We start from the raw sequence: 21,991 nt of genomic DNA, 5'->3' as shown, positions 1-21,991 counted from the left end.
TAGTATAACTAAGAAGACTGGCAGTGTGGGCCTCTGACACTGAGTCACAAGTAATTTGGATTCCAAATCATTCATTTATTCGTGAATATTTATTGAGGAACTGCTATGAGCTAGGTACCAAACTTGATCCCTAGATATACAGTGAAGAGAACAGAAGAGACAAGACTGCTGCCCTCATGGAGCTTATCTTCTAGTAGGATAAAACAGAATAAGAGAATAAATTAATGGATGGGATGCTGTGGAGGGTAGATGAAAGTTCTCCTTGAGGAGTTTGGGAGAGACATAAATGAAGAGAAGCAGTCACCCATGCATGTGTAGATCTGAAAGCAGAATATTCTAGACAGAAGGGTCAGTTTGTGCAGGGAGCATGAAGCAGAAATGACCTGGAAGAACGCCACTGCCGCTGGAGAGAATGAGAGGAGATGTGATCTAAGGGACGGACAGGAGTGGTTCACTCAGAGGTTTGCAGGCCATGGCACAGGGTGGAGATTTTATCCTAAGTGTGATGAGAAGCCACAGGGCTTGAAGCAGAAGAGAGACATGACATGAAGCACATCTTGTACAGTTAACTTTAGCTGCCATGGGGGAGACACACAAGGGGATGCTGGCCCCCCTGTTGGGAGGTGGTGCCCATTAAGAGATGGGATGTCTTGGGCAAGGGTTGTCTCAATGGAGGCAGAGAGCAGTCGGTGGGCTCAATGCACCTACAAGACTTGACCAACTCCATGCAGGCAGAAAGAGAAGAAGGGAGTCCAAGGAAATTTCTTGGATTTTTTATAGTACATGGTGATGGCATGAACTGAGACTAGAAGACTGAGGACAAGAGGAAAAAGACTTTTGGGGAAGAAAAGGTTCTGAATTAGTCATATTACGTTTGAGATGACAGTGGACAGGCAAGTGTAAATGTCAGATTTGCAATTAGATCTTTGAATTTGAAGCTCAGTGGGGAGGTCAGAGATAAAAATAGAAATTTGGGAGGCATGGATGTGTAGTTGGTTTTTAAAACCAGGACACTTGGTAAGGTCCCACGGAGATTGTCTGCTTTTTTTTTTTTTTTTTTTTTTTTAGTTTTTTAACAGGTAATATCTAAATCAAAATGAAACAAAACACCTGCAACATTTCATTTCAGTCATTGTTTTACCTTCAGACTTTCAAATACCATTCTCTTTCAAGGCCATTGCTGTAAATACATATTTCCTTGGATGTTTTCACATCCCCTGCTACTTACTATCAGGAACGTCCTTCACTTCAAGTCCTGATCGGTTCCTCTACCTCTAGTTTGTTTCTGTACCTTCAGACACTTAGACAAAGGCAGCTGATGCTCCATAATTCCCCGAGGCCACGAGTGTCTTAATGAGGACCCAGAAGAAGCATCTGAAGAGTTAGACAATAATTTATTTGAGCGTAAGCAGAAAGATCCATATTTAGATAATTCTCTTCCCACAGCGTCATTATCTCAATGCTTCTGCTGACAGCCTTAGAGATAATAGCATTCAAAATGTAAATAATGAAACAATACACATGGTAATGAGGAAGACTCAGAAAATACGGTAGTAATGAAAAAATAACAAGACAGCGATTCTAATATTGTAAATACACAAGTTTGCATTAGTGACAGATTATCTCTGTAGTGCCAAGCTGAAATAATTTCGAAGCCAGTGTAACAACTGCTGAACAACATACAAGGTGTCAATCCAGCGCCTGTTAATACATTTAGAGAATTAGGCAGGCTCTGAATAATTAGGAGTATAGGCGGATCTGGAGTGGGCAGGTCGCTGCGAAGTATGGGAGTGGCAGACCCCGCAGCAGCTGACATAAAGAGCACTTCTAGGCGGGCACATATAGGAAATCAGAAGCAGAAAAATATCAAAAGCCACAGACTTGGCTACATATGCAAAAAAGTACAAAAAACCCCAATTGGAACCACTCTGTTGAATAGGCTGAAATCTGTTTTCTACAAATAGGAAAGGGCTTAATTATTTTCCAACCTTACTCTTCCAACATGCTCTGTAGGATTTCTGTTTCCGTATCCCTTGGTTGCCCTGTTGGCAGAACTCATGCTTTTCCAATATTAGCAGAGTCACATCTTATTAATAGAGACTCATATTGGGATAATAAAAGTTTCAGTGTTGTCTAAATCAATCTCATGCTCAGTTCACAGCCTCTCACTCCCTGTTGCCTTAGGCCTGACCAGAGGGCAAGGTTTATCGTGTTGTCTCACTTCTCCTAGTTCTTCACTTCAACCCCAAATATCCCCCCTGGGTTTTCCAAGGCGAAGGAGAAGGCTGACTAAAGGAAGCCTTGACTTGTTCGGATTCAACGTTGTCTCTGTAGGGCAGAGGTTCAGATGTTGAATCCTTCATGGGACATACGTAGTATTTTGGAAGTCCTTTGAGAGCTCTGACTTGGACCAAATTGTCCTCAATCATTTGAGATGCACCCACTGCAGTATTACACCTCCAAGCTTCTTAATGCTGGGGTCCCTATGACCCAACAAGCTGCCTCCTTGGGCAGGATATATCCACTTCTTAATCCCTGGAATCTGAATGTTAACGCTAAATGGGACTTTGTAGATATGAATAGGTTACGGATCTTGAGATGGGGAGATTAGCCTGGATTATCCAGGTGGATCCAGTGTAATCACAAGGATCCTTGTAAGAGGGGTTGAAGGGTTGGAGTCATATCAAGAACATGTAAGGACAGAAGGAGAGGTCAGAGAGGACAGAAGATGCTACACTGCTGGCTTTGAAGATGTAGGAAGGGAACATGAGTCAAGGAATGTAGGCAGTTTCTAGAAGCTGCAAAAGATAAGGACACAGATTCTCCTCTAGAGCTCTGAGTGAAAGTGGCCCAACAGACCCATTTTAGCTTCTGAACTGCAGATCTCTAAGAGAATAAATTTGTGTTGTTTTACACCAGGAAATTGATGGAATTCATTACAGTAGTGACAGGAAACCAATACAGGTACTTTCCAGATGGCTTGGGTTTTTGCATGACGTCCTTTTTTTTTTTTTTTTTTTTTTTAAGATTTTATTTATTTGTTTGACAGAGATAGAGACAGCCAGCGAGAGAGGGAACACAAGCAGGGGGAGTGAGAGAGGAAGAAGCAGGCTTCCCAGCGGAGCAGGGAGCCTGATGCAGGGCTCGATCCCAGGACCCTGGGATCACGCCCTGAGCCGAAGGCAGGCAGTTAATGACTGAGCCACGCAGGCGCCCCGGATGACGTCCTTATGAGCTGGCCTTGCCAAATTGATCAGAGTACAGACTACTCCCACAGCTGCTCCCCCTCCTCACCCTGGCACAACAGCTCTGGCCGATCTCCATCTTCAGAATCCTGAAGGTAGAGGCAGGCACCAGTTTCAAGGTACCCCATTGCCTCCCAAATCCAAGGAAAGCATGTCAAACTCTCCCAAGAATGTATTCACAGTGGCATTTGAACTGCAGCTTATGACTACTCACAATGAAGGGAAATGGGCATCTCTTTTTCTGGCCCTTCTAATTATCATGAGTAGTCTGCAGAACCTTCCCTACTTTCTTTAAAAGGGGAGAGTCCTCTCTACTTCACCCCACTGAGAAAAGTCAAAATGTGTCCAAGACCTGGTAACCACTTAATCTGAATTTTTCCCCTAGGGAATTGCTAGTCGGTTATTTATATAGGTCCTTTGGGGTGTTTAGAGGTGAAGACTGATTTTTGTCAACCCTTAATAATTCACATAGATGTATTTGGCAGCTTTTTGGGTAAGATTTTGTTTGTTTGTTTGTTTATTGAGTGTGCACAAGTGGGGGAGGGGCAGAGGGCAAGAGAGAATCTCAAGGAGATTCCTCACTGAACATGGAGCCAACACGGGGCTTGATCCCACAACCTTGAGATCATGACCTGAACCAAAGTCAAGAGTCAATCACTTAAGTGACTGAGCCACCCAGGTGCCCCTATTTGGCAACTTTTTTTAATATAAGGCAATTTATTGCTTTTTGTCCCGTTTAGGACTTAATCTCAAATCCCGAGGTAACAGGACAAATTCCATTTAACATGTTGTTGAACAATTGTATGCTAAGTTCAAGGCTGATCTTCTAAATGGAATGGGTGTGTACCCTGGGATTTGAGAATTCTAGGAGAGTCATTTTTATTTAAAACATGTATATTTCTGTTTAAATTCTTTTGTCCGTATCTATGTCTTTGGGTTAACAATCTACAAAGTACTTCTTTAAAAATGCAGCAAAGTGGGACTGTGGATAACTGAGTAAGGGTTGGTTTTTCTTACTACGGGGTTCACTAAGTTGGTGATGTTAATATTTTTCTAGTGACTAGCGTGGTGCCTAGTGCTAAAAAGACATTCAGCACATGTTTGCTTAATAACTGAATGAATAAATGAATCATTATATCTATTTGTGTATGAATAAATAACCTACCAGCTCCTCTAATAAGGTGTCATACAATAGCTTGATCTGGGAACCACTCCTTAGGCGAAGGCCAAAATAAGGCATTCTTATAAAGCTGGCAGGAAACCAAAGGACTCTGGAATGCTGGAGGTTGGGGAGGATATGCAGAAGGAAGGTGTGAGCTTGATGACGACCTCATCTGCTTTGGACTTTCCTTCTTGTTTTTGACTCTGGCCGTTAAGAATCTGCAAATTTTGATCAACACATTTATTACGCCATAGCTAGAACAGTAGTGAGAAAGCATTGGGTAAAACAAAATACTTTAAAAATAATTGTGTTATTTCCCCTGCTAAGTGAAAGACTAAATTTGGCTTCTGTCTTGATATGGAGTATTGGTATCTGGCTATCCAGCCATTTGGGAGTCATTTCAGTAGACACTCTATATCATCATAGTTGATGGAACTAGAACTCTTGGCTGAGCTTCTGGGGACCTCACGGGGTCATTTGGAAGCTTTAATTTGGTTTAGTAATGAGGATCCTTGCTTTATATTAAAAGTGAAACACAGTAGATGTGTTACCCATGTTTCTGTCCTACCTGCATTCTGTCCTTCCATGCCATCTTACAGTTTTTGACCCTGAGATTTCTTAGATGATTGGAATAAGTCAAAAATGCAATACTATAAAGGTTTCCAATAACCAAATATTTTAAGTAGGACATTCAGAATATTCTAACCAGTCAACACTTAGACCAAGTTTTAAGTTAGAACCGTAATTATTAAATCAATGTGTAGGAACCAGCACAGATATATAAGATTATTTTACTTTTGAGACATTTATTTAAGCTATGCTCTGAGGATAGCATTTCATTATTTTTAATACTTAATGTAAACATGTTTTTCTTCCTGATGTGTTTAGCTGTATCATGGAGGAGTTTTTAATATCTGATTATATTGATAATTTAGTGAACAAGAAAACTGAGCCCAATTTGTGTCATAAAAACATAGATGTAATTTTCTATTTCATATCATGCTTCCTAAAGCTAGTGAGTCATATACTGGTGTAATTTCATATTTCGGTTTGATAGATTTACCTTAGGCCATGTATGCATTACCAATTTTAAATTAGTCAAATATAGTAAAATAAACATGCTTAGAGTAAAATTGAATATAACAAAGCTTTCTTTGAAAATGAAAAGAAAGACCCTTTGTCTTTCTTAAGTGTGAGGATTACCTTGTGAACACTTTTCTAGTGGTACCTGCAAAGCACAGATATGCTGGTTAATAGACACTGCTGGATGCTATTACTACAATGAATGAAATATTGTACTAGTTGAAATGTATCCAGGAAGTGAATTATAGTTCATATTGTGATATACTAAGTCAAAGAATTTTTAAACTTGTCAGTTACCCTTGCCACAGCTATATGTACTATTTAAACGAGATATTATAGCTTTAAATTATTAGATGTTTTACCATGGGGGCAAAAAGTAAATAATTAAAGAGGTATTAAATTTGTATAGCTGTGGGTCAATGAATGATTTCTGGATAATAGATGTTTTATGGAGGAAAGAAGAGTAGGGGAAGGAGGTTAAAATTTAAAAAGTGAAATAGTGTGTTCAGTGGGAGAGCCTGGGCTTTGGACCTGGCAGATGGCTTTTCGCCTTTGCTTGCCTCTTAGTAGCTGTGTGTACTTGACAATTTATTACTCTTTTGTGCCTTAATTTCTTCGGTATTAGAGAAAATAATTCCTGCCTTCCAGGGCATTTATAAAAACTATATAATGTATATAAAGTAAATTGCTCAGCGCCTGGCACTATACTTTTGGCACAACAAATGGTAATTCCTTTCTCCCCTCTAAAGAAGCCTATTCAGACATGACACTGTCCAAATGGAATCATAAAATTATAGAAGTTTAGAGATGTTTGGCTCATTTAGAAATTACCTGTTGCAATTTCTTTTAATGCGGAGATGCAAAATAGGCTTTGGGAACTAGAAGCAGTCCATGAGGAGAGAAAGAGGAGGAATTTATCTGCCTCGTCTCATTTCATACCTCCTTTTTCAGTGGTGAAATTTACTCTATAGGAAGCTCAGGTTTTCACACTTCCAGGTAGGATCATCCAGCAGCTTCATGTCCATTCAGCAAGTCAGATCCCTAGGATATGGATTTCACCTAACCATGAAGAAGTTGTGCCGCTCGGTGAGGTGCTGACCAAGAGAAAGACACATGGAGGCAGTCGAAGGAGTCTGAAAAGAAGAAGATTTGTACCCATACACACTAATTATCAAATTGAACAGTCTTAGGAGATCAGTTTTATTATTTTGTTAATTACCGTATCCCAATAATGGTACCCTGGAGGGCAATCTGGGTACCCTGGACTGGTGACAGCAGCTGGTGAACATTCGCACCATGAGGAGTGGGAAAGATGCACCTGTGGACCAGCTGGGGCTGAGCACTGCTATGACCCCAGCACACCCCCAAAGGTATGGAGGTACCAGGTACTGCTGTCTAGCCAAACCAAAGACCAGGTAACAGCAGGCGCCATGCAGCAGCTGCGCGCTTGGGGCCTGACGGTGGACAGCATTCTGCAGGCAGATGACAGCACACTGGGCACGTTCATCTACCCCGCAGGCTTCTGGAGGAGCAAGGTAAAGTGTATCAAGCAGACCAGTGCTATCTTGCAGCAGTGCTATGGCAGGGCCATCCCAGCTTCTGTGGCAGAGCTGGTGGCACTGCCAGGCATTGGCCCAAGATGGCACACTTGGCCATGGTAGTGGCCTGGGGAGCCGTGTGTGGCATTGCGGAGGACACACACGTGCATAGGATTGCCAACAGTCTCGGGTGGACCAAGACAGCAACCAAGTCCCCGGAGAAGACTCGTGCTGCCCTGGAAGAGTGGCTGCCCCAGTGGGACAGGGTGAGGGCTGGCGGGGCTGCTGCTCTCTCGCCTGACCTCTCACCTTCACAGGGAGCTGTGGAGTGAGATCAACGGACTGTTGGTGGGCTTCGACCGGCAGACATGTCTGCCTGTCCACCCACGCTGCCAGGCCTGCCTCAATGAAAGCCTGTGCCCGCTGTGCAGAGCCTCTGCAGGCCGTGAAGCCTGGGCCCAGCCACCGCTCTTGCCAGTCTATGGTGTGCCTTTGCTGGGGAACCACAGGCTGTTTATAATAAAGCTTAGGAGTTGTTTGAAAAAAAAAAAAAGGGCATACATGTTGGTCATCTGAATTACTGAATGATTAAATGAATAGATGAATGAAACTCTACTTCCTGTCTCCCAAATCAAGACACTTCCCATCTCAAAAGGATACCACATTTGTGTATTTTCAGAGTCTGACATAAACAAGTAAGCAAAAGATCCAGAGTCCCATTCACTTGCCTGGTCCCTCTCTTAAGAAAACATTTGGCCTCTCAAATAGATCTTCATTTAGAACTGGAGCATCAAGCTCAGCTGCCTTCAGGGACCAGTCAGGAAGTGTAAATGAATAAATCCAGTATAAAAGCAATAGGCCAGGGGCGCCTGGCTGGCTCAGTCCATTAAGCGTCTGCCTTCAGCTCAGGTCATGATCCCAGGAAGCCTGCTTCTCCCTCTCCTCCCTGCTTGTGCTGTCTCTCACTATCTCTGTCACTGTTTCTCTCTCTCAAATAAATAAATAAAATCTTTAAAAAAAATTTAAAAAGCAATAGGCCTCAGGCAGTGCAAGTGCCACCTAATGTCATTCAAGTTTAAATTTTAGCCAAATAAAATAGGTCTGAAGTCAAAGTAGGCCCTCACCAATTAGCTCTTCACTGAGCATTAATTTTCCTTATATTCTTACAAATAACTTAGATGTCTGCATCCAAACAGAAAAGGTTTTTTTTTAATGAAAATTAAGATTACCTGATACTAATACTGGAATAGTAATATGTACAATCACCAAAAGTACCTTTCCCAAAATGTTGCAAAGCCTTAAAAAGACATCTGCTGGCATTCCCAGCTGGACCTCTTTCCATTCTCCCTGGAGTTTGTCAGCATAGACTTGGAGCTTGGGATCTAACGTATTACTGCTAAGAAGCATTGGTATGCATATTAGGAATATGTAATGAATCTTAATAGCATTAACTTATTATCCCAGAATGCTCAGTCATACTAATGCAGGTTCGCACTGGCATACACATGCTCATAATTACGGAAGGGATATTTCTTTACCCTTCTATCTGGGCTTCTCTGATAAGTTGTTATGCAGCCGGCATCCAATGCAAATTGGAGTTTGCTGGCTTCTGATATGCATACTCTTACTAATCAGCAGATTACTTGTGTGGAGGCTGCCCACCTCTAAAGCTATGCTGTCACATTTGGAATAATATAGAGTCTTGCCTTGAATTTATAAAATACTGAATAGCCTAGTTTAGACTCATAAAGTAGAGCTTGGTGAGTATGGTTTTCGTGTGTAAAAAGGACATTTGCTGGACATCGTAAAGCCTGGAAAATGAATACTACCATATCATTATAATAGTGATTACCATTGAGCAAAATTTGGCATAAAGTGGTTACAGCAACTGAAATACAGAAAAGTTATTAATATAATATGGTCCCTCTGATCTGGACCAATAAAATCTTTATTGAAAATGCTAAATATCCCCATTACAACTAAAGGATTAAGTTTAAAATACCTTTCCAAATTTACTTTAAGCTACTAGGTCTTCATTATAGAAAGTGTCCTTAACTCATACTGGTGACTTTAGTATTCATTCCTTCATAATGAGTCAAAAGAACTATTGACAAAGCAACAGGTTCTGAATAAATAACAGCAAGAGAAAAAATTTTGTAAGTGCAATTGAAGAATTTTTTTGGTGAAACTTGGAATCAGCTGGAGAGATCAAAACAATTCGATTTCAGAAAAAATACTAATAAAAACAGGTACTAAAAATTAAATTAGAACAGTGAAACTCTGGACTGACTTTAATCCTCATCTTGGCTCTTAAAGGAATTTCTTCTTAAATGAGAAAACTGAGATGCAGAGGTGTTGTATATTCAGCTGGCAAATGGTAAAGTTGGCATTTATACTTATATCTTGTGGACTCCAAAGTCTTTGTTCTTGTCCCCATCCATAATTACAGGCTGTCTTGGTGGCAGGTTGAGAACAGTTAGGTAAACTGAGTTATGTGAACAAGGCTCTGAGGAGGGCATTTATTTTTTTCAGACCACTGTTTACAGCTACAGCTTGATGTTAAAAAGGAAACATGCTTTCAAAATGTTAAGAAAAAAAAAAGACTATACTCCTGGGTTTCCAATAAGGATCTTCTTCTAAAACAATTTAGCTAAAACCAGAAGGTTGTTCAATACAAGTGAAGGCAGATGTTGAATTTACAATACTCTGACACCTGTACAAAATACATATGTACTAGCAGATGTCAACTTTGTCCCTAAGAACCAGATTCTTTTAATCTTTAGAAAAGAGATTCACAGTTTCTGTGAGTGAACTAGTAAGTTACCATCATGTACCAACAAGTTTACTTTTTGCATCTTCAGCTACTGAGGGGCAATCCCCACTACTCTGGTTTCAATACCCTTTAGACTGCCAGTGTCATTCTAGATTCTTGACAGTTTATGCTGCTGATTATAAATTTAAATGTATATGTGTGAGAATAAAGAAAGATACGTAGAGATTTGTGAGAAGTGTTTTTTTAGACAGCATATGGTCAAGATACTTTTTGGACCATCACATCAAGTGACTTTTGAATAGTAAACAAGAGAGATTAGTATTTTTTGAAATGTGGAATTTGTAGTGCTACATGTATTCAGATCAGGGCAGGTGGCCATTACCCAAACTGCCTTTATCCTTGGTAGTGTAGTTCATTTTTTTTGTGTCTTGGCTATATTAGTTTTCTATTGCTGTATAACAAATTGTTACACACTTAGTGGCTTAAAACAATATCCATTCATTAGCTCATAGTCTTTTATGTGAGAAGCCCAGGGCAATAGGCTGAATTCTCTGCCCAGGGTCTCGTAAGGTCAAAATCAGGACGTTGGCAGAGCTGAGTTCTTATTCTGAGGCTACGGGGGAGAACCTGCTTCCAAACTTATTCTTGTTGGCAGAATTACATTTCCTGCAGCTATTGGACTGAGGTCCCCATGTCTTTGCTGGTTGTCAGCTGGGCACTATACATAGCATCTACAGGCTGCTCTCAGGTTCTTTCCATGAGGCCCCTTCTATCTTCAAGCCAAGAACCTTGTTTCAACTCCTTCTCATGCCAGAAATCTGACTTCCTCCTCCTCTGCTCACTAGAGAACACTTCCCTTTTAAAGGGCTCATGCAATTAGGTCAGGCTTACCTAGATGGATTTCCCTTTTGATTAGCCAAAGTCAACTGAATATAAACTTAATTACATCTGCAAAAATCTCTTTTGCCATGGTATTAGAGTTCTCTAGAGAAACAGAACCAATGAGATATTGAATCTAAACATAGGCCAAAGCTGCTTGGTCCACCCCATCTAGCTCAAATCCTGTCAGGAACAAAATGGTCAGGCCTTAACAGCAGTGGAATAGGAGAGTGCAGAAAGGATTAACCAAAGGTGAACTCAATCTAATCGATGCTATGGCTCAGCCCCAGCTCAACCTGACTTTGAAAAAATCTAAATCCTTATCCACTTGTTCTAATTGCCAAATAGAGAAAAAGGCTTAAATTATCTAGAAATTAAAAACAAAAAATTCTTATACTTCAGCCTCTATTCCTTTAAACACAATGCCTGGAACTCAAAACATATGAAACATTCAAGGATGCAGGAAAATATGACCCATAATCAAAAGAAAAATAATGAATAAGAGCAGACCCACAAACAATTGGAGTCCCAGAAAAAAAGTTCTGTAAAGAATATTTCAATAAATAATCGTCAGAAATTTTCTAAACTTTTAAAGATTAATTAATTTTATTTTAGAAAGATGGGAAGGGAGAGAGAGAATCTCAAGCAGACTCCCCTCTGAGCGTGGAGCCCAATGATGCAGGACTCGATCCCATGACCCTGAGATAATAATCTGAGCTAAAATCAACAGATGCTCAACCAACTGAGCCACCCTGGTGTTCCCCAATTTTTCTAAACTTAATTAACATAGTGAACCCATAGTTCTCAGAAGTTCATTGAATGCTTCTCATAGAATGAATGCTCATACCATATTACACCACACACACACACACACACACACACACACACACGTACATAATTATCAATGGCTGAAATCCAAACTAAAGAAAAAATATTAAAATCAGCAAGAGAATGACAGGAGCAAGGATACACATTATGTCTGATTTCTCATCAGAAAGAAAATGAAAGCCAGAAGACAATGGAGTGACATTTTTAAAGCATTTGATGAAAAATCAAGTAGTTATGATGATAATTATGTGCGTAGTTGAAATTTGAAGGCATGTTTTCGATAAGCAAAAGTTGAGAGACTCATCAGTAAAAGACCATTACAGACATATTAAAGGAAGTTGTTTAAGCTATAGGATCCTGTAGTTTCAGTAACTTAGATCTGTAGAAGGAATAGAGTGCTGGAAATGATAAATGTGTGTGTAAATATTTTTTTAATTAAACTTAAAGTTTAAAATTAACACAATTTCTTAAAGCAAAAATAATTTAATTTGGGGGGTTTTATGATTGATGTACAAATACTATATGTGGAGCAACAACACAAAAGACAGGAAGGAGGTAGTTGAATTGTATAGCAAGTTTTTCACACCATATTTTTTGAGTAGTATAATATTAAGTAAAGTTAGATTATTATGAGTTAAGGATGCATAGTGTCATCATAAGAACATCTACTGAACCATTAAGACAATGAGATATAGCTAAAGAGCCAATGGGGTGATAAAACTGATTAATAAAAATTTGATCCAAAAGAAGTAAAAGAAAAGAAAAAGAAAGAACAAACCAGAAGGTATAGAAAACAAATATCATAATGGTAGTCTTAAACACAACTTAAAATATAATTAAGAACCAATAATGTAAAACTTAAGAATCAATAGTCATATTCCATATAAATGTTAAAAACTTAAAAGGCACAAATGATTAGTACTAAAAGAAAAACTCATATGCTGCTTACAAATGATCACCTTAAATATACAGACATGAATAAGTTAAAAAGATGGAGAAAACATATTTCATGGAAATACTAGTCACAGAAAAGCTTTTGGGGCTATATCAAATGTCAGACAAATTAAGTACTACTGCAAAGATCATTACAAGAGATTAAGTGGAGCATTGCATAATGAAAGAGTCAATTCATCAAGACGATATAACAATCTTAATTGTGTGTACCTAATAATAACAGAGCTTTAAACTACATGAAACAAAAATTGGCAGAATTGAAAGGATAAACAAATATTGGGACAAGTAGATGAGAACACAGTAAGAACGGAGATTTGAACAATATACTCAACAAATTTAATATAATTGCTATCCATAGAACACTATTCCCAACAATGGCAGAATATGTATTTTTTGTATGTTCATGTGGAATAGTCACCTAGATAGACCATATACTGAACCACATAGTAAGTCTTAATAATTAAAATAATTGAAATAGTACAGAATATGTTTTATGACCAGGAAAGAATTAAATTTGAAATCACTAACACTAAGATATTAGAAAGTCCCAAAATATTTGCAAATTAAGTAAAATACTGAAAAATAATAATGAATTGAAGAAGTCACAAGTGCAATAAGAAAGTATTTTAAATGGCCTGTAAATAAAACACAAAATATCAAAATGTGTGAGATGCATTTATTTTTTTACATTTGATTTTGTTTATAAGTAATAATATATATTAATTGCTTGTATATTATATATAATTATCCTTATTTTTTGTTACAAATTTTTGTATAAACTATGTATAAATACAAGACTGGATAAAATGTGCATAATTTTATCTTATGTAAAATTATTCCCCCAAGTAATGTTAAGTCATCTCTTTTTTGTGTATGTGTGTGTAGGCTATGATTTATTTGAACTGATGGGTATATATTTTATCTACTCATTATATATAGATTGATTTTATTTATTTTTATTGTTTTTTTGTTTCGAGTTTTCATTTAAATTCTAGTTGGTTAACATATAATGTAATACTGGTTTCAGGAGTAGAATTTAGTGATTCATCACTTACATATAATACCCAGCACTCATCCCAACAAGTGCTGTCCTTAATACCCCTCACCCATTTAGCCCTCCCCCACCCACCTCCCCTCTAGAAAGCCTCAGTTTGTTCTCTACAGTTAAGAGTCTCTTATGGTTTGCTTCCCTCTCTCTCTTCCCCTATGTTCATCTGTTTTGTTTTTCCCTTTTTTTTTTCCCTTCCCCTATGTTCATCTGTTTTGTTTCTTAAATTCCACATATGAGTGAAATCATATGGTATTTGTCTTTCTCTGACTGACTTATTTCGCTCAGCATAATATACTCTAGCTCCAACCATGTTGTTGCAGATGAAAAGATTTCATTCTTTTTGATGGCTGAGTAATATTCCATTATATATATATATATATATACATACCACATCTTCTTTATCCATTCATCAGTTGATAGACATTTGGGCTCTTTCCATAATTTGGCTATTGTTGATAATGCTGCAGTACACATCGGGGTGCACGTGTCCCTTCAAATCAGTATTTTTGTGTCCTTTGGGTAAATACCTAGTAGTGCAATTGCTAGGTCATATGGTAGTTCTATTTTTAACTTTTTGAGGAATCTCCATACTGTTTTCCAGAGTGGCTACATTTAAAGCAGAACTTTGAAAGAAATTTCTATCTTTAAACACCTGTATCGTAAAAGAAAAGTTTATTAGCTTCTTAGCTAATAAAAGAGTAAATTAAACCCAAATAAGTAAAAAGAAGGGACAGGTGAGTAGGAAATCAATGAAAGAAAAGGATAAAATAAAAAAATCAATAAAGCTAAAGTTAATTATTTAAATAGAATAATGAAATTGATAAATCCTTGCAAAGGTGATGAGAGAGAGGGAAAAAAAGAGAAAGGAGGTAGAGGAGAGGAAGGATGATGCAGACAAATTAACAATAGCAGAGATGAAAAATCCTATAAGAAGGAAAAGCTTAATAATGAAATATTATAACAAGTTTATGCAATGGTTAAATTCCTGGAAAACCACAACTTAAATAAAAGTTGACACAGAAGAAAATAGAAAATACTGACATCCCTATATTTGTTAAAGAAATGAAATTTATAATTTAAAATTTACCCACAAGGAGACCTCCAGGCCAGATGCCTTCACAAGAATTCTATCAAATATTTAAGGAAGAAATAATACAAATCTTACCCAGATCCTCTCAGAAACTTAGGTTATGAAACCAGCATAAATGTGATATAATTGGTATGAAAAAGATATAAAAAAAATAAAATTACAGACCAAAAATCAATTGCATTTCTAGATATGAAACATCAGTCAAGAAAATAACTTTTATTGGGACACCTGGGTGGCTCAGTCAGTTAAGCGTCTGCCTTCAGCTCAGGTCATGATCCTGGGGTCCTTTGATCAAGCCCTGCTTCAGGCACCCTGCTCATGCTCTATCTCTCTCACTCACTCTCAAATAAAAATAAATAAAATCTTCAAGAACTTTCATTAATGACAAGTAATACTTATTTGAAAGTCAGTGTTGCTTATTGCAGAAAAGCATCTCCTATTGGTAAATTCAACTCAGTGGAATGTTTTCTGTCCTTGGTCTATGGGATGTCTCCTCAGGGACAGCTTCTGGTGGGGAAATGTGGCAAAAATCAAGCCAGGCGCTGGGAAGTTGAAGCATATGTGTGTGTGTGTGTGTGTGTGTGTGTGTGTGTGTGTGTGTGTGTATTTGTAGAAATGCGAATACCTTACTTGGAATAAATTGAATATAAGAAGGATTATAGTGGCATCCTAAAATGGTGATATTAAAAGATCTTTTTTTGGGCTAGGTTTGTAAGATATTGGAGTTGTATAGTAATTTCTAGTCTTTCTATGTGACTGTTTATTCATCATTACCTCACTTTTTACTAAAATATGGTAACACTCAAAATAACAAAAAGCAAGTTCTCTGTGAAGAATTGGAGAATTTTAAGGATTGCAGAAAACTTGAATTAAATACTGTCTGACCGTGTCCCTTTTAAAAAAGAGAGAACTTATTTTTTAGAGAAGTTTTAAGTTCATAGAAAAATTAAGAAGCAAGTATAGAGTTCTCATATTCTCCCTGCCCCCACACATGCATAGTCTCCCCCATTATCAACTTCTCTCACAGGAGTGGTACAATTTGTTACAAATGATGAATCTACATTAACATGTCATTGTCACCTGAAGTTCATAGTTCACACATTAATATCTGCTCTTGGTGTAGTACATTTTATGGATTTGGAGAAATATATTATCATATGTATCCACTGTTATAGTATCAGAGTATTTTTATTGCCCTAAAATTTCTCTGTGCTCTGCCTGTTCATCTATCCCTCCCTCAAACCCCTGGCAACCACCGATCTTTTTATTATCTCCATAGTTTTGCCTTTTTTGGGATGTAATATAATTGGAATCTCACAGTATGTAGTCCTTTCAGATTGGTGTCTTTCACTTAATAATATGCATTTAAGATTCTTCCGTCTCTTTTCAAGGCTTGGTAGCTCATTTCACATTGAATAATATTTCATTGTCTGAATGTACTACAGTTTACCCATTCATCTACTGAAGGGCATCTTGGTTGCTTCCAAGTTTTGGCAATTATGAATAAAGATGTTATAAACATCTACGTGCATGTTTTTGTTTGAATGTAAGTTTTCACCTCCTTTGGATAAATACCAAGAAGTGTGATTGCTGGATTATATAGTAACAGTATGTTTGGTTTTGTAAGAAACTGCCAAACTGTCTTCCAAAGTGGCTAGATCATTTTTCGTTCCCTACTAGCAATAAATGAGAATTTCTGTTGCACTACATCATCACCAGAATTTGATAGTGTCAGTGTTCTGGATTTTGGTCATTCTCATAGACACACAATGCTATCTCATTGTTGTTTTAATTTGCATTTCCCTGATGACCTTTGTCGCGGAATATCTTTTCATATGCTTATTTTCCACCTGTGTATCTTTTTTGGTGAAGTATCGATTAAGGTTTTTAGCTCATTTTTCAGTCAGGTTGTTGGTTTTCTAACTGTTCAGTTTTAAGAATTCTTTGTATTTTGGCTATTAGATGTGTATTAGATATGTATTTTGCAAATATTTTTTCTCAATCTTTGGCTCATGTTTTCATTATGTCTGTGCCTTTCACAGAGAAGAAATTTTTAATTTTAATAAAGTTCCACTGAAATTCTTTCATTCCTGAAGTTCCGCTCAGTTCTTTTGTTCATGGATTATATCTTTGATGTTATATGTAATAAGGTCATTGTCAAACCCAAAGTCATCTAGATTTTCTCCTGTGTTATATTCTAGGAGTTTTCTAGTTTTGTGTTCTACATTTAGGTAAGTGATTCATTTTGAGCTAATTTTGGTTAAAAGTTTAAGGTCTGTGATTTTGTTTGTTTGTTTGTATGTGCATGTCCAGTTATTCCAGTACCACTTGTTGGAAAGATTAGCTTTGTTCCATTTTATTATCTTTGCTCTATTGTCAAAGTCAGTTTACTTTCTTTATGTGAATCATCTGTTCTGTTCCATTCATCTATTTGTCTATTCTTTCACTAATACCGTTTTGTATTGATTACTATATCTTTATACTAAATCTTAAAGTCAGGTGGTGTTAGTTCTCCAACTTTGTTGCCACTTTGGATGCCTTTTATTTTTTTTGTTGTTGTTGTTGTCTGATTGCTGATGCTAGGACTTCTAGTACTATATTGAACAATATCACCATTTTAGGATGCCACTATAATCCTTCTTATATTCAATTTATTCCAAGTAAGGTATTCACATTTCTACAAATACACACACACACACACACGCGCGCACACACACACACACACACACACACACACACACACACATGCTTCAACTTCCCAGCGCCCGGCTTAATTTTTGCCACATTTTCCCACCAAAAGCTGTCCCTGAGGAGACATCCCATAGACCAAGGAGAGAAAACATTCCACTGAGTTGAATTCACCAATAGGAGATGCTTTTCTGCAATAAGCAACACTGACTTTCAAATATTACTTGTCATTAATGAAAGTATTACTTGTCATTAATGAAAGTTCTTGAAGATTTTATTTATTTTTATTTGAGAGTGAGTGAGAGGAAGCGAGCATGAGCAGGGGGCCTGAAGCAAGGCTTGATCACAGGACCCCAGGATCATGATCATGTTGGTTTAATCAAGTAGGGTAGGTATTATTTCTTCTTTAAATGTTTGGTAGCATTCCCCTGGGAAGCCATCTGGCCCTGAATTCTTGTTTTTGGGGAGGTTTTGATTACTGCTTCAGTTTCCTAGCTGGTTATTGGTCTGTTCAGGTTTTCTGCCTCTTCCTGTTTCAGTCTTGGTAATTTATAAGTTTCTAGGAATGCATCCATTTCTTCCAGATTGCCTAATTTGTTGGCATATAGTTGCACATAATATGTTCTTAAAATTGCCCATATTTCCTTGATGTTGGTCATGATCTCTCCCCTTTCATTCTTGATTTTATTAATTTGGGTCCTTTCTCTTTTTTTTGGATAAGTCTTGCCAGATGCTAATCGATCTTATTAATTCTTTCAAAAAACCAGCTTCTAGTTTCGTCGATCTGTTCTACTGTTCTTCTGGTTTCTATTTCATTGATTTCTGCTCTAACCTTGATTTTTCCCGTTCCCTGCATGGTTTAGGCTTTATTTGCTGTTCTTTCTCCAGTTCCTTTAGGTGTAAGGTTAGCTTTCGTATTTGAGATTTTTCTAATTTTTTTAGAGAGGCTTGTATTACAATGTACTGCCCTCTTAGGACTGCCTTTGCTGTATCCCAGAGGTTTTGAACAGTTGTTTTATCATTTTCATTAGTTTCCATGAATTTTTTTAATTCTTCTTTAATTTCCTGATTGACCCACTCATTCTTTAGTAGGTTGTACTTTAACCTCCAAGTGTTAGAGTTCCTTCCAAATTTCCTCCTGTAATTGAGTTCAATTTCAAAGCATTGTGGTTTGAAAATATGCAGGGAATAATCCAAATCTTTTGGTATCAGTTGGGACCTGATTTGTGACCCAGTATGTGATCTATTCTGGAAAAAGTTCCATGTGCACTCAAAGAATTTGTATTCTGTTGCTTTAGGATAGAATGCTGTGTATATATCTGTGAAGTCCATCTTGTCTGGGGTATCATTCAAAGCCCTTGTTTCCTTGTTGATCTTCTGCTTAGATGATCTGTCCATTGCTGTGAGTGGGCTGTTGAAGTCCCCTACTATTAATGTATTATTATCAATGTGTTTCTTTACTTTGGTTATTAATTGGTTGATATAATTGGCTGCTCCCAAATTAGGAGCATAAATATAATTGTTAGATCTTCTTGTTGGGTAGACACTTTAAGTATGATATAGTGTCCCTCTTCATCTCTTACTACTGTCTTTGGTTTAAAATCTAATTTATCTGATATGAAGATTGCTACCCCAGCTTTCTTTTGAGTTCCATTAGCATGGTAAATGGTTCTCCACCCCCTCACTTTCAGTCTGGAGGTGACGTTAGGTCTAAAATGAGTCTCTGGTAGACAGAATACCGATGGATTTTGCTTTTTTATCCAATCTGATACCCTGTGTCTTTTGACTGGAGCATTTAGCCCATTTACATTCAGAATAACTATTGAAAGGTATGAATTTAGTGCCATTGTATTACTTGTAAAGTCCCTGTTACTGTAGATTGTCTCTGTTTCTTTCTGGTTTATGTTACACTTGGGCTCTCTCCTTGCTTACAGGATCCACCTTAATATTTCTTGCAGGGCTGTCTTGATGGTCATATATTCTTTCAGTTTCTATTTGTCTTGGAAGCTCTTTGTCTCTCCTTCCATTCTGAATGACAGCCTTGCTGGATAAAGTATTCTTGGCTGCATGTTTTTCTCATTTAGTACCCAGAATGTATCTTGCCATCCCTTTCTGGCTTGCCTGGTCTCTATGGATAGGTCTGCTGCCAGTCTAATGTTCCTACCCCTGTAAGCAAGGGACTTTTGTCTCGAGCTGCTTTCAGGATATTCTCTTTATCTCTGAAATTTGGAAGCTTCACTAATTTGTGTTGGGGTGTTGATCTATTTTTATTGATTTTGGGAGGGGTCCTCTCTACCTCTTCAACATGAATGCCTGTTTCCTTCCCCAGATTAGGGAAGTTTTCAGCTCTGATTGCTCAAAGTTACCTTCTGGCCCTCTCTCTTTTTCATCTCCCTCAGGAACCCCAATAATTCTGATATTGTTTCATTTTATGGCATCGCTGATTTCTTGAAGCCTCCTTCATGGTCTATTAGTTGTTTTTCTCTCTTTTCCTCAGCTTCCTTCCTTTCCATCACCTTGTCTTCTATGTCACTTACTCTCTCTTCTGCCTCATTTACTCTAGTTGTTAGAGCATCCAATTTAGAGTGCATCTCAGTTAGAGCACTTTTAATTTCAGCCTGATTATATCTCATTTCTGCACCAAGATATTCTTTAATGTCTTTTATGCTCTTTTTTCAAGCCCAGCTAGTAACTTTAGTTGTTTTCCTGAATTCTATCTCTGACATTTTACTTATATCCATATTGATTAGATCTGTGGCAGAGAGTATTACCTCTGGTTCTTTCTTTTGTTCTGAATTCTTCCTTCTAGTCATTTTGCCCAAAGAAGAATGGATGAATGAGTGAACAGAATCAAAAATATCAACTGTGACCCAAGCAAAATACACACTAGATAAATCCAAAGAGGTCAGAAATCAAAAAAGAAAAGCAAAAGAAAAAACAAAAGAAAAAAAAAGTGGAGGAGAGAGAGATTATAATCTCACAGGGTGGACAAAACAGGGTGATCCACTTGTTCCTGAGCATATATTGGTCTGTGTGTTAGAAGACACTAAATCCCAAAATTGTAAAGAAAACAAAACATATATGTACAAAAATAAAATTGAATAGAGTGAAAGGAAGCCAAAAATGAAGAATATATCTATAAAATGTAAATGTAAAAAATGAAAGTTAAGAAAAGACTTAAAAACAAAGAATTGATAAAATAAGAACCTAGGTGAAAAGGGAAAAAAGAAAAAAAAGAAATGGAAAATTTCAAACTAAAAGATAAATGAATCATGAGGAAAAAAACCTTGAATTCTATGAATTCTTTACACTATTTTCCCCTAACACTGGAGTTTTAAAGTCTTGTGTGGTCTGTAAACTTGCTGCGCACCTGTTCTTCCAGTTGGTCTTCTGGGGGAGGGGCCTGCTGTGCTGCTTCTCAGGTGTCTTTGCCTGGGCGGAGTTGCAGTGCCCCTTGCCAGAGGGCTGGGCTCAGTGTAAGCTGGTCTCTGTGTGGCTTTTGTTCCCTGAAGTTTTTCTGTGCCTCTTTAGAGGATCAAAATTAAAATGGCCGACCCGATATCTAGCCCAGAGCCGAAAGATTGCAGTACCCTCTCTTCAGTAAACCCTCAGGGATAAACGGTCTTCACTTTTTGTGTGTGCCAAACTCTGCAGACTCCTGCAGTGTGTACCTTCACTGAAGGTGACGGAAGGTGGAGGGTCCTGAGTTACTGCACTTCGTAGGGCCCTGGCGAGGAGAGCGTTCGCCAAGTTGTGCACGCACCTGCTCCGTCCCTCCTGGGGGAAGACAGAAGATCGTCTGTTACTGTCCTTTACAGGGCCCCCACCCTGAGAGCTGTTGCCCAGTCCCATGCACACCTGCTCCGCTCCTTCCAGGGAAGGGCGGAGGGGCCCTTCATTCCTGTCCTTTGCTTGGTCTCCACACAGACAGCAGTCACCTGATCGAAGTGCGGCTTGCAGTTTATGGCGAACCGAGCTGAGAGCCCCCTCCTGGGCTCACTGATGGTAACCAGTTTCCCCGCTCCAATGCTTGGGAACTGCACTGGCTCAGGCACCCCCATTATTTCTGTGACCCCGGGGATCCTGAGACCACAGTGTCCCACCTAGAATTTTGCCCCTTTTCACCACCTGAGCACCTTTCAGGCAGGGATATTTCTCACTAGAACAGATTTCTAAGGGTTCTAATTTTGCCCTCAAGGGTTATATCATTTTCCGGTAACCGGCTTACTTAGGCTCCCTCCTCCATATCCCCTCTGATTCACTTCTCCTCACCTCCTGTCTTGCAGAAAGTGGTTGCTTTTCTACTTGTAGAGTTTCAGATATTCTTTTCTTACATCTCAGGTTGAATTCATGGGTGTTCAAAATGATTTGATAGTTATCTTGCTAAATTCAAGGGACCAAATGAAACGAGGTCCCCTACACTTCCACCATCTTGCCTCCTCCCCTCTCTCATTTATCAGAGTTTTGTAGTTTTCCTCATATAGATCTTGTATTTTGTTAGACTTACACCTAAGTATTTTCTTTTTGGGGTACTAATGCAAATGGAATTGTTTTAAATTTTAAATGTCACTTCTTCATTGCTGGTATATAGGAAAGCAATTGATTTTTATATATTAACTTCATATCCTGCAACCTTGCAACTAATTTATTAGTTCCAAGAGGCTTTTTTATTGATTCTTTTGGATTTTCTACTTAGACAA

General features: G+C 38.1%; 1 long non-coding RNA gene and 1 pseudogene across 1 annotated transcript in view; both read left to right on the top strand.

Annotated features, from left to right (window-relative positions):
• Positions 1-21,991, top strand: part of LOC148110729 (uncharacterized) — a 104,899-nt gene that overhangs the window by 15,419 nt on the left and 67,489 nt on the right. The window lies entirely within an intron of this gene.
• LOC123783290 (endonuclease III-like protein 1 pseudogene) lies at positions 6,556-7,581 on the top strand (annotated as a pseudogene).

This window comes from Ursus americanus, chromosome 1 (assembly GCF_024610735.1).
Source record: "Ursus americanus isolate L20-20 chromosome 1, mUrsAme1.1.p, whole genome shotgun sequence".
Taxonomy (NCBI): domain Eukaryota; kingdom Metazoa; phylum Chordata; class Mammalia; order Carnivora; family Ursidae; genus Ursus; species Ursus americanus.
Note: the sequence above shows the minus strand (reverse complement) of the source record. Positions and strands in the feature narration are given on the sequence as shown.